This window comes from Bombina bombina, chromosome 3 (genome assembly GCF_027579735.1).
Source record: "Bombina bombina isolate aBomBom1 chromosome 3, aBomBom1.pri, whole genome shotgun sequence".
Classification (NCBI taxonomy): domain Eukaryota; kingdom Metazoa; phylum Chordata; class Amphibia; order Anura; family Bombinatoridae; genus Bombina; species Bombina bombina.
In genome coordinates, this window is record NC_069501.1 from 768,549,029 (window position 1) to 768,561,939 (window position 12,911).

The 12,911-nt window shown below is 41.5% G+C and overlaps 1 protein-coding gene across 3 annotated transcripts in view; it reads right to left on the reverse strand.

Annotated features, from left to right (window-relative positions):
• The window catches only part of NCK2 (NCK adaptor protein 2), a 347,404-nt gene that overhangs the window by 84,604 nt on the left and 249,889 nt on the right, over positions 1-12,911 (reverse strand). The gene's annotated exons all lie outside the window — the stretch shown is intronic.

The window sequence follows — 12,911 nt, forward strand, 5'->3', positions numbered from 1 at the left end:
CCAAGTCGCTGCCTTACATATCTGATTAACAGAAGCCTCGTTCTTTAAGGCCCATGTGGAAACCACAGCCCTAGTAGAGTGAGCTGTGATTCGTTCGGGAGGCTGCCGTCCGGCAGTCTCATAAGCCAATCGGATGATGCTTTTCAGCCAAAAGGAAAGAGAGGTAGCAGTAGCTTTTTGACCTCTCCTCTTGCCAGAATAAACGACAAACAGATAAGACGTTTGTCTGAAATCCTTTGTTGCTTCTAAATAGAACTTTAAAGCACGTACTACATCTAAATTATGTAACAAACGTTCCTTCTTTTGACTGTAGTTAAAGAGAAAGAAATTCATCAAACCTGATTAAAAAACCAGGGCGGGCCGTGGACCGGACACACCGTTGGAGAAAGTAATTTATCAGGTAAGCATAAATTCTGTTTTCTCCAACATTGGTGTGTCCGGTCCACGGCGTCATCCATAACTTGTGGGAACCAATACCAAAGCTTTAGGACACGGATGAAGGGAGGGAGCCAATCAGGTTACCTAAACGGAAGGCACCGCGGCTTGCAAAACCTTTCTCCCAAAAATAGCCTCCGAAGAAGCAAAAGTATCAAATTTGTAGAATTTGGCAAAAGTGTGCAGGGAAGACCAAGTCGCTGCCTTACATATCTGATTAACAGAAGCCTCGTTCTTTAAGGCCCATGTGGACACCACAGCCCTAGTAAAGTGAGCTGTGATTCGTTCGGGAGGCTGCCGTCCGGCAGTCTCATAAGCCAATCGGATGATGCTTTTCAGCCAAAAGGAAAGAGAGGTAGCAGTAGCTTTTTGACCTCTCCTCTTGCCAGAATAAACGACAAACAGATAAGACGTTTGTCTGAAATCCTTTGTTGCTTCTAAATAGAACTTTAAAGCACGTACTACATCTAAATTATGTAACAAACGTTCCTTCTTTGAAACTGGATTCGGACACAAAGAAGGCACAACTATTTCCTGGTTAATATTTTTGTTGGAAACAACCTTTGGAAGGAAACCAGGTTTAGTACGCAAAACAACCTTGTCTGAATGGAACACCAGATAGGGTGGAATACACTGCAGAGCAGATAACTCAGAAACTCTTCTAGCAGAAGAAATAGCAACCAAAAACAGAACTTTCCAAGATAACATCTTGATATCTATGGAATGTAGAGGTTCAAACGGAACCCCTTGAAGAACTGAAAGAACTAAATTCAGACTCCAGGGAGGAGTCAAAGGTCTGTAAACAGGCTTGATCCTGACCAAAGCCTGAACAAAAGCTTGAACATCTGGCACAGCTGCCAGTCGTTTGTGTATGATAATCCCTTATCCAAACCTTCTTGGAGAAAGGAAAGGATCCTAGGAATTTTAATCTTACTCCATGAGAATCCCTTGGATTCACACCAACAGATATATTTTTCCATATTTTATGGTAAATTTTTCTAGTTACAGGTTTTCTGGCTTGAACCAGAGTAACTATCACAGAATCAGAAAACCCACGCTTAGATAAAATCAAGCGTTCAATTTCCAAGCCGTCAGCTGGAGAGAAACTAGATTTGGATGTTCGAATGGACCCTGTACTAGAAGATCCTGTCTCAAAGGTAGCTTCCATGGTGGAGCCGATGACATATTCACCAGGTCTACATATTAAGTCCTGCGTGGCCACGCAGGAGCTATAAAAATCACTGAGGCCCTCTCCTGTTTGATCCTGGCTACCAGCCTGGGAATGAGAGGAAACGGTGGAAACACATAAGCAAGGTTGAAGGTCCAAGGCGCTACTAATGCATCCACTAGAGTCGCCTTGGGATCCCTGGATCTGGACCCGTAGCAAGGAACCTTGAAGTTCTGACGAGACGCCCTTAGATCCATGTCTGGAATGCCCCATAATTGGGTCAACTGGGCAAATATCTCCGGGTGGAGTTCCCACTCCCCCGGATGGAATGTCTGACGACTCAGATAATCCGCCTCCCAGTTTTCCACTCCTGGGATGTGGATCGCAGATAGGTGGCAGGAGTGATCCTCCGCCCATTTTATGATTTTGGTCACTTCTCTCATCGCCAGGGAACTCCTTGTTCCCCCCTGATGGTTGATGTAAGCAACAGTCGTCATGTTGTCTGATTGGAATCTTATGAATCTGGCCTTTGCTAGTTGAGGCCAAGCCCTGAGAGTATAGAATATCGCTCTCAGTTCCAGATGTTTATCGGGAGAAGAGACTCTTCCAGAGACCATAGACCCTGAGCTTTCAGGGAGTTCCAGACCGCGCCCCAGCCCACTAGACTGGCGTCGGTCGTGACAATGACAAGTCTGTAAAGTCCCCATTCCACTGTTTCAGCATGCACAGTTGTAATGGTCTTAGATGAATTCGCGCAAAAGGAACTATGTCCATTGCTGCAACCATCAACCCTACTACTTCCATGCACTGAGCTATGGAAGGAATGTGGAACAGAGTGAAGAACTTGACAAGCGTTTAGAAGTTTTGACTTTCTGACATCTGTCAGGAAAATCTTCATTTCTAAAGAATCTATTATTGTCCCCAAGAAAGGAACTCTTGTCGACGGAGATAGGGAACTTTTTTCTATGTTCACCTTCCACCCGTGAGATCTGAGAAAGGCCAGAACGATGTCTGTGTGAGCCTTTGCCTTTGACAGAGACGACGCTTGTATCAGAATGTCGTCCAAATAAGGTGCCACTGCAATGCCCCTTGGTCTTAGAACCGCTAGAAGGGACCCGAGTACCTTTGTGAAAATCCTTGGAGCAGTGGCTAGCCCGAATGGGAGAGCCACAAACTGGTAATGTTTGTTCAGAAAGGCGAACCTTAGGAACTGATGATGATCTTTGTGGATAGGAATATGTAGATACGCATCCTTTAGATCCACGGTAGTCATAAATTGACCCTCCTGGATTGTAGGTAAGATCGTTCGAATAGTTTCCATTTTGAACGATGGCACTCTTAGAAATTTGTTTAGAATCTTTAAATCCAGAATTGGTCTGAAGGTTCCCTCTTTTTTGGGAACTACAAACAGATTTGAGTAAAACCCCAGTCCTTGTTCCACAGTTGGAACTGGGTGTATCACTCCCATTTTTAACAGGTCTTCTACACAATGTAAGAATGCCTGCCTCTTTATTTGTTTTGAAGATAAGTGAGACATGTGGAACCTTCCCCTTGGGGGTAGTTCCTTGAATTCCAGAAGATAACCCTGAGAAACTATTTCTAGTGCCCAGGGATCCTGAACATCTCTTGCCCAAGCCTGAGCGAAGAGAGAGAGTCTGCCCCCTACTAGATCCGGTCCCGGATCAGGGGCTACTCCTTCATGCTGTTTTGGTATCAGCAGCAGGCTTCTTGGCCTGCTTACCCTTGCATCGGTTTCCAAGCTGGTTTGGTTTGTGAAGCATTGCCCTCTTGTCTAGAGGCTGCAGAGTTGGAGGCCAGTCCGTTCCTGAAATTGCGAAAGGAACGAAAATTAGACGTATTCTTGGCCTTGAAAGGCCTATCTTGTGGGAGGGCATGGCCCTTACCCCCAGTGATGTCTGAGATAATCTCTTTCAATTCTGGCCCAAAAAGGGTTTTGCCCTTGAAAGGGATATTAAGCAATTTTGTCTTGGAAGATACATCCGCTGACCAAGACTTTAGCCAGAGCGCTCTGCGCGCCACAATTGCAAACCCTGAATTTTTCGCCGCTAATCTAGCTAACTGCAAAGCGGCATCTAAAATAAAGGAATTAGCTAACTTAAGTGCGTGAATTCTGTCCATAACCTCCTCATACGGAGTCTCTCTACTGAGCGACTTTTCTAGTTCCTTGAACCAGAACCACGCTGCTGTAGTGACAGGAATAATGCACGAAATAGGTTGCAGGAGGTAACCTTGCTGTACAAAAATCTTTTTAAGCAAACCCTCCAATTTTTTATCCATAGGATCTTTGAAAGCACAATTATCCTCGATAGGAATAGTAGTGCGCTTGGCTAGTGTAGAAACTGCCCCTTCGACCTTAGGGACTGTCTGCCATAAGTCCTTTCTGGGGTCGACCATAGGAAATAATTTCTTAAATATAGGAGGGGGGACAAAGGGTATACCGGGCTTTTCCCACTCCTTATTCACTATGTCCGCCACCCGCTTGGGTATAGGAAAAGCGTCGGGGTGCACCGGAACCTCTAAGAACTTGTCCATCTTGCACAATTTTTCTGGAATGACCAGGTTGTCACAATCATCCAGAGTAGATAGCACCTCCTTAAGCAGTGCGCGGAGATGCTCTAATTTAAATTTAAATGTCACAACATCAGGTTCTGCCTGTTGAGAAATTCTACCTGAATCAGAAATTTCCCCATCTGACAAAACCTCCCTCATGGCCACTTCAGATTGGTGTGAGGGTATGACAGAGTAATTATCATCAGCGCCCTCCTGCTCTACAGTGTTTAAAACAGAGCAATCGCGCTTTCTCTGAAATGCAGGCATTTTGGATAAAATATTTGCTATGGAGTTATCCATTACTGCCGTCAATTGTTGCATAGTAACAAGCATTGGCGCGCTAGAAGTACTAGGGGTCGCCTGCGTGGGCATAACTGGTATAGACACAGAAGGAGATGATATAGAACTATGTCTACTCCCTTCATCTGATGAATCATCTTGGGCAACATTACTATCTGTGGCAGTACTGTCCTTACTTTGTTTGGACGCTATGGCACAATTATCACACAATTTTGAAGGGGGAGACACATTGGCTTCCATACATACAGAACATAGTTTATCTGAAGGCACAGACATGTTAAACAGGCTTAAACTTGTCAATAAAGTACAAAAACCATTTTAAAATAAAAACGTTACTGTCTCTTTAAATTTTAAACAGGGCACACTTTTTTACTGAATATGTGAAAAACTATGAAGGAATTGTTCAATCTTAACCAAATTTTCACCACAGACCTTTAACCCTTAAAATGACAAAACCGGAGCCGTTTAAAGTTTTAACCCCTCTACAGTCCCAGCTACAGCCTTTGCTGCGACTTTACCAAACCCAGGGGGGTATACGATACCAAATGAAGCCTTCTAGGGACCTTTTCAACTACTTCCAGACCCATACACATGCAGCTGCATGTCCTGCTCTCAAAAGTAACTGCGCAGTAATGGCGCGAAAATGAGGCTCTGCCTAGTACAAAGAAGGCCCTTCCTGACTGGGAAGGTGTCTAAGCCAGTGCCTGCCGTGAAAATAACTTCCCCAAAGTTATAAAGCGTGAATTTTAACCTCAAGCTGTATAAAATGCCCAAATAAAGCAATCGATCTAGCCCATAAAAGTGTCTACCAGTTTTATAGCCCATATTAAGCCCTTTATTCTGTTTGAGACTAAGAAAATGGCTTACCGGTCCCCATGAGGGGAAAAATGACAGCCTTCCAGCATTACACAGTCTTGTTAGAAATATGGCTAGTCATACCTTAAGCAGAGAAGTCTGCTAACTGTTTCCCCCAACTGAAGTTATCTCATCTCAACAGTCCTATGTGGAAACAGCAAACGATTTTAGTTACTGCTGCTAAAATCATATTCCTCTCACAAACAGAACTCTTCATCCTTTTCTGTTTCAGAGTAAATAGTACATACCAGCACTATTTTAAAATAACAAACTCTTGATAGTAGAATAAAAAACTATAACTAAACACCACATACTCTTCACCATCTCCGTGGAGATGTTGCCTATGCAACGGCAAAGAGAATGACTGGGGTGGGCGGAGCCTAGGAGGGACTATATGGACAGCTTTTGCTGTGCTCTTTGCCATTTCCTGTTGGGGAGGAGAATATTCCCACAAGTTATGGATGACGCCGTGGACCGGACACACCAATGTTGGAGAAATTAAGATTTAAGATTTACTTCTTTTATAAGATTTGATTCCTTCTCTTGGAATCCTTTGTTGAAGGAAATAAATGCTCTACTACGGCCTACCTGAATACATTGGGTGAGACAGTGACAGGCAGCTAGCTCACAGTATTGCATTGCTTCTGAGCCTTGGTAACATACCTTGTCACCACCCAAGGGGGCGCAATACACTAAAACAGCTTTAAAAAATATTATAACAAATCCTAAAGCCAATCTTATGTTACAAAATGCTATAGCCACTCTTATGGCAGATCTTATGTTGCCCAAAATATTAATAATTAGGCAAAATATTAACTAGACAATTTTCTAATTTAAGCAATTCTTATCTTAAACGTCCATATATATATATATATATGGTAAATATGTGTTTAGTTCCGTCCCTTCTTGAGACTCCAGAGGATTCTTTACTTTCCACTGTCGGCTGCTCCTTCCCAATCCAACAAGACAAAGTTAAAAGGAACAGTATACACTCATTTTTTCCTGTGTATAAATGTTTTGTAGATGATCTATTTATATAGCCCATAAAGTTTTGTTTTTTTAAAATGTATAGTTTTGCTTATTTTTAAATAACATTGCTCTGATTTTCAGACTCCTAACCAAGCCCTAAAGTTTTAGGAGAATACCGTCAGCTACCTACTCCAGCTTGCTCCTGTTTGTGTAAAGGGTCTTTTCATATTCAAAAGAAGGGGGATGGGGGAGTCATTGTCTTATTTCCCACTTGCAGTGGGCTTTCCAGCTACCTTTTCAACAGAGCTAAACTGAGAGCTTCTAAGTAAGTTTTTAAACAGTTTTATACTGGATTTTTATATCAGTATCTGTGCATCTTATTCTTTATAGTAGTGTCTATTACATGCAGTTATATGAAAATGAGTGTCCCTTTAAGCAAATTCTGTGGGAATACACAAGAACAAAAGGGCGCCTCCTAGTGTAAAAGTTTTACACAATATACAGTCAGGCACAATGTAAGACAGGTACTCACAATGGTTGCAGCACCCACTTGTGCTTAGCGACGCCTACTGGGATCTCTGTGTCCCAGCTCACTATTCCAGGGATCCTTGTAACTTCAAACAAATTGAGCAAGTTCTATGGGAATATATAAGAACAAAAGGGCTCCTTCTAGTGTAATATAGTTTTACACAATATTACAATCAAACACAATGGAAGAAGCACCCACTTGTGCTTAGTAACACCGACTGGGATCTTTTAGTGTCCCAGCTCACTGTTCCTTAGATCCTGCACACCACCATTTCTGGGCGTTTCCCCAAAAGCAAAAAGACTCTCAGGCTTTAAGTCAGTTTAAAAAAGTATCCAATTTTAATAAAATATAATAAAAGCATAGGGTCAAACAATAACCACTATGTGATAAAATATTGCAACGCGTTTCTCAGCTTACACACTGTTTCCTCAGGCATATACATCCTAACTGAGAGCTCTAAGCTTTAAATAAAACATATCCAATCAAAGCTGGAATTTGCTTTCCCTCCTCTCTACCCAGGTGTATAATGTGATAATTAGTTAACACTCCATGTTCCTCACACTGTAGAGTGAAAATAATTAATTCCCCACATACAATAAACCATTGCCAATGATATCTTTCCTTGATGTGTGTAACAACATGTCCGTGAGTTTCTAGAATATAAATACATTTCAAAGCATGTGTTACATCTAACCTATATACTGTTTGGATTATGAACTCATAAATGACAAAGATTAGACTCGCTATAGTAATGATTTAAACCTTTTTTTACTAACCTTAAAGAGGTAATTTGTGGCAATTTCAACACACAGATTAGAATTAGTGCATATCAAGGCGTATTTGTGATCTATATCTGACATATTGTATCACTACTTGTTGCCATTTCTTATGGAACTGATAGCCCATGGGCGGTTTTGCCTCTTCCCTACCCGACAATCCACAAGTTAAATCGTCATATTACGTCAAGAGGATCAACAAAACCGCCCACAGGTATCGTCATACTACGACATGTGGATAAACAAACCCACATACAAATATCGGGCATGATTTTACTCTTTAACTATCTGTTATAGAGGTGTCTTCTTCCAGATCTCTTAAGCTGTCACGACTACCAGATGACAGAACATAAAGTTACGCGATACACCACTCTCAAAGAATACAGTACTAATCTACTCTAGATCTCTAATAAATGCATACGATTACAAATATAATGTTTACCTGTGTCTATAATACTCTCAATATAATGTGAGTGTTTTTATCTAACCTGATCTTAATTAATCTAATAAAATAACCGGATTCATCCGATTGCACTTAAACCAACCAAAATGACAAATATATATGATGTATACAACTTTTAGCAGGATTATCTATAATAATAGAGTTGTATGATAATACAACCTTAGTTGGTACATGTATTCAAATATAATGTGTTAAGTGACTGTTAAGAATAATAGGTATAATGGTAAGGCAAATAATATTCAATCTACTCTAATGTTACCTAGTGTGTGCATGTGAAAATGCAATGTCAAAAATTAATTGCTTTAATGTACAATATGTGACATTTAATGTGTAGATAATAAATGCATTCAGTGTCACATGTGTGATAATAGATATATAAGTAAGTTAATTTAGAGTGTACCTATCTATTTTTTATACAATACACCTACTAATATCATATGTACCTATGGTATGTATTAGATACAAGTAATAGAATATGCATATAGTTACCCGGGCAACCCGGTACACACATACAAGGATTATAAGGACTACAAACCAAACATATATAGGACCACCATATAGAAACCAATATTGTTAAAGTGCAGCCATATCTATGTTTTCGTTTAACCCTTTTGGAAATAAACTACCAAACTTAAAAATACAATAAGTTTCTCTTTGTCTTAGACAGGTATAACGGATTCATACCTGCCTAGGGTAGATTTTCTCCAAACTGGTTATGCGAAAGGTGCTACTCTTTCCCTGATGACATTTAATATGATGTCTGGATGCACTGTGTTTTAAACTGCCTTTTGTGATATTTCTATAGTGTTCTCCCCAGCGCTTTCTAATTTTACGGATCGTGCGCCCCAAATACTGGGCTCCACATTCAGATGTTTACAAATAGATAACATAGTTTGAACTGCAATCCAATCTCTCCTTAAGTTGGTACGAGTGTCCCGTCGTATGTGTAATAAATTTACACGTTACAGATCTTAATTTTACATATAAATGCTCCCTTTACTGTATTGTTTGTGATGCCGATGTCTTTCCAGCTATTCTCTTGTTCATTACTACTTTACTGGGGGCTATTCGACTTTTAATCGTAGGTGCTCTTCTGAATGTAACATTAGGTTTGTCTTCTAATATCTGTTTCAGAATAGGGTCCATTTTTAGCAGGTGCCAATGATTATATGTTTGTAAAGTATTAACATTAGGGCATTTACAGAATAAAAAGTGTGTTCTTTTTTTCTTTTGTACGAGTTAACACTTATTATTATAGATAATCCTGCTAAAAGTTGTATACATCATATATATTCTTCATTTTGGTTGGTTTAAGTGCAATCAGATGAATCCACTTATTTTATTAGATTAATTAAGATCAGGTTAGATAAAAACACACACATTATATTGAGAATATTATAGACACAGGTAAACATATTTGTAATCGTAGGCATTTATTAGAGATCTAGAGTAGATTAGTACTGTATTCTTTGAGAGTGGTGTATCACGTAACTTTATGTTTTGTCATCTGGTAGTCGTGACAGCTTAAGAGATCTGGAAGTAGACACCTCTATAACAGATGGTTAAAGAGTAAAATCACGCCGATATTTGTGGGCGGGTTTGTTTATCCACATGTCGTAGTATGACGATACCTGTCAGCGGTTTTGTTGACCCTCTTGACGTAATATGACGCTTTAAGTAGTGATACAATATGTCAGATATAGATCACAAATACGCCTTGATATGTACCAATTCTAATCTGTGTGTTGAAATTGCCACAAATTACCTCTTTAAGGTTAGTAAAAACATAATTTATGCTTACCTGATAAATTTATTTCTCTTGTAGTGTATCCAGTCCACGGATCATCCATTACTTGTGGGATATTCTCCTTCCCAACAGGAAGTTGCAAGAGGATCACCCACAGCAGAGCTGCTATATAGCTCCTCCCCTCACTGCCATATCCAGTCTTTCGACCGAAACAAGACGAGAAAGGAGAAACCATAGGGTGCAGTGGTCACTGTAGTTTAATTAAAATTTAGACCTGCCTTAAAAGGACAGGGGGGGCCGTGAACTGGATACACTACAAGAGAAATAAATTTATCAGGTAAGCATAAATTATGTTTTCTCTTGTTAAGTGTATCCAGTCCACGGATCATCCATTACTTGTGGGATACCAATACCAAAGCTAAAGTTCACGGATGATGGGAGGGACAAGGCAGGAACTTAAACGGAAGGAACCACTGCCTGTAGAACCTTTCTCCCAAAAACAGCCTCCGAAGAAGCAAAAGTGTCAAATTTGTAAAATTTTGAAAAGGTGTGAAGCGAAGACCAAGTCGCAGCCTTGCAAATCTGTTCAACAGAGGCCTCATTTTTAAAGGCCCAGGTGGAAGCCATAGCTCTAGTAGAATGAGCTGTAATCCTTTCAGGGCGCTGCTGTCCAGCAGTTTCATAGGCTAAGCGTATTATGCTCCGAAGCCAAAAAGGAGAGAGAGGTTGCCGAAGCTTTTTGACCTCTCCTCTGTCCAGAGTAAACGACAAACAGGGCAGATGTTTGACGAAAATCTTTAGTAGCCTGTAAGTAAAACTTCAAGGCACGGACTACGTCCAGATTATGCAAAAGACGTTCCTTCTTTGAAGAAGGATTAGGACACAATGATGGAACAACAATCTCTTGATTGATATTCCCGTTAGAAACCACCTTAGGTAAAAACCCAGGTTTGGTACGCAGAACTACCTTGTCTGAATGAAAAATCAGATAAGGAGAATCACAATGTAAGGCAGATAACTCAGAGACTCTTCAAGCCGAGGAAATAGCCATCAAAAACAGAACTTTCCAAGATAAAAGTTTAATATCAATGGAATGAAGGGGTTCAAACGGAACTCCCTGAAGAACTTTAAGAACCAAGTTTAAGCTCCACGGGGGAGCAACAGTTTTAAACCCAGGCTTAATCCTAACCAAAGCCTGACAAAATGAATGGACGTCTGGAACTTCTGCCAGACGTTTGTGCAAAAGAATAGATAGAGCAGAGATCTTTCCTTTTAAAGAACTAGCTGATAAGCCTTTGTCCAAACCCTCTTGGAGAAAGGACAATATCCTAGGAATTCTAACCTTACTCCATGAGTAACTCTTGGATTAACACCAATAAAGATATTTACGCCATATCTTATGGTAGATTTTCCTGGTGACAGGTTTCCGAGCCTGTATTAAGGTATCAATGACTGACTGAGCCAAGCCTTGATAGAATCAAGCGTTCAATCTCCATGCAGTCAGTCTCAGAGAAATTAGATTTGGATGATTGAAAGGACCTTGTATTAGAAGGTCCTGCCTCAGAGGCAGAGTCCATGGTGGAAGAGATGACATGTCCACTAGGTCTGCATACCAGGTCCTGCGTGGCCACGCAGGCGCTATCAGAATCACCAATGCTCTCTCCTGTTTGATTTTGGCAATCAGTCGAGGGAGCAGAGGAAACGGTGGAAACACATAGGCCAGGTTGAAGAACCAAGGAGCTGCTAGAGCATCTATCAGCGTTGCTCCCGGGTCCCTGGACCTGGATCCGTAACAAGGAAGCTTGGCGTTCTGGCGAGACGCCATGAGATCCAGTTCTGGTTTGCCCCAACGATGGACCAGTTGAGCAAACACCTCCGGATGGAGTTCCCACTCCCCTGGATGAAAAGTCTGACGACTTAGAAAATCCGCCTCCCAGTTCTCTACGCCTGGGATGTGGATCGCTGACAGGTGGCAAGAGTGAGACTCTGCCCAGCGAATTATCTTTGAGACTTCTAACATCGCTAGGGAACTCCTGGTTCCCCCTTGATGGTTGATGTAAGCCACAGTTGTGATGTTGTCCGACTGAAATCTGATGAACCTCAGTGTTGCTAACTGAGGCCAAGCTAGGAGAGCCTTGAATATTGCTCTTAACTCCAGAAAATTTATTGGGAGGAGTTTCTCCTCCTGAGTCCACGATCCCTGAGCCTTCAGGGAGTTCCAGACTGCGCCCCAACCTAGAAGGCTGGCATCTGTTGTTACAATCGTCCAATCTGGCCTGCGAAAGGTCATACCCTTGGGCAGATGGACCCGAGAAAGCCACCAGAGAAGAGAATCTCTGGTCTCTTGATCCAGATTTAGTAGAGGGGACAAATCTGAGTAATCCCCATTCCACTGACTTAGCATGCATAATTGCAGCGGTCTGAGATGCAGGCACGCAAATGGCACTATGTCCATTGCCGCTACCATTAAGCCAATTACTTCCATGCACTGAGCCACTGACGGGCGTGGAATGGAATGAAGGACACGGCAAGCATTTAGAAGTTTTGATAACCTAGACTCCGTCAGGTAAATTTTCATCTCTACAGAATCTATAAGAGTCCCTAGGAAGGAGACTCTTGTGAGTGGTGATAGAGAACTCTTTTCCACGTTCGCTTTCCACCCATGCGACCTCAGAAATGCCAGAACTATCTCTGTATGAGACTTGACAATTTGAAAGCTTGACGCCTGTATCAGGATGTCGTCTAGATACGGAGCCACCGCTATGCCTCGCGGTCTTAGAACCGCCAGAAGTGAGCCCAGAACCTTTGTAAAAATTCTCGGGGCTGTGGCCAACCCGAAGGGAAGAGCTACAAATTGGTAATGCCTGTCTAGAAAGGCAAACCTTAGGAACCGATGATGATCTTTGTGAATCGGTATGTGAAGGTAGGCATCCTTTAAGTCCACTGTGGTCATGTACTGACCCTCTTGGATCATGGGTAGGATGGTCCGAATAGTTTCCATTTTGAATGATGGAACTCTGAGGAATTTGTTTAAGATCTTTAGATCCAAGATTGGTCTGAAGGTTCCCTCTTTCTTGGGAACCACAAACAGATTTGAA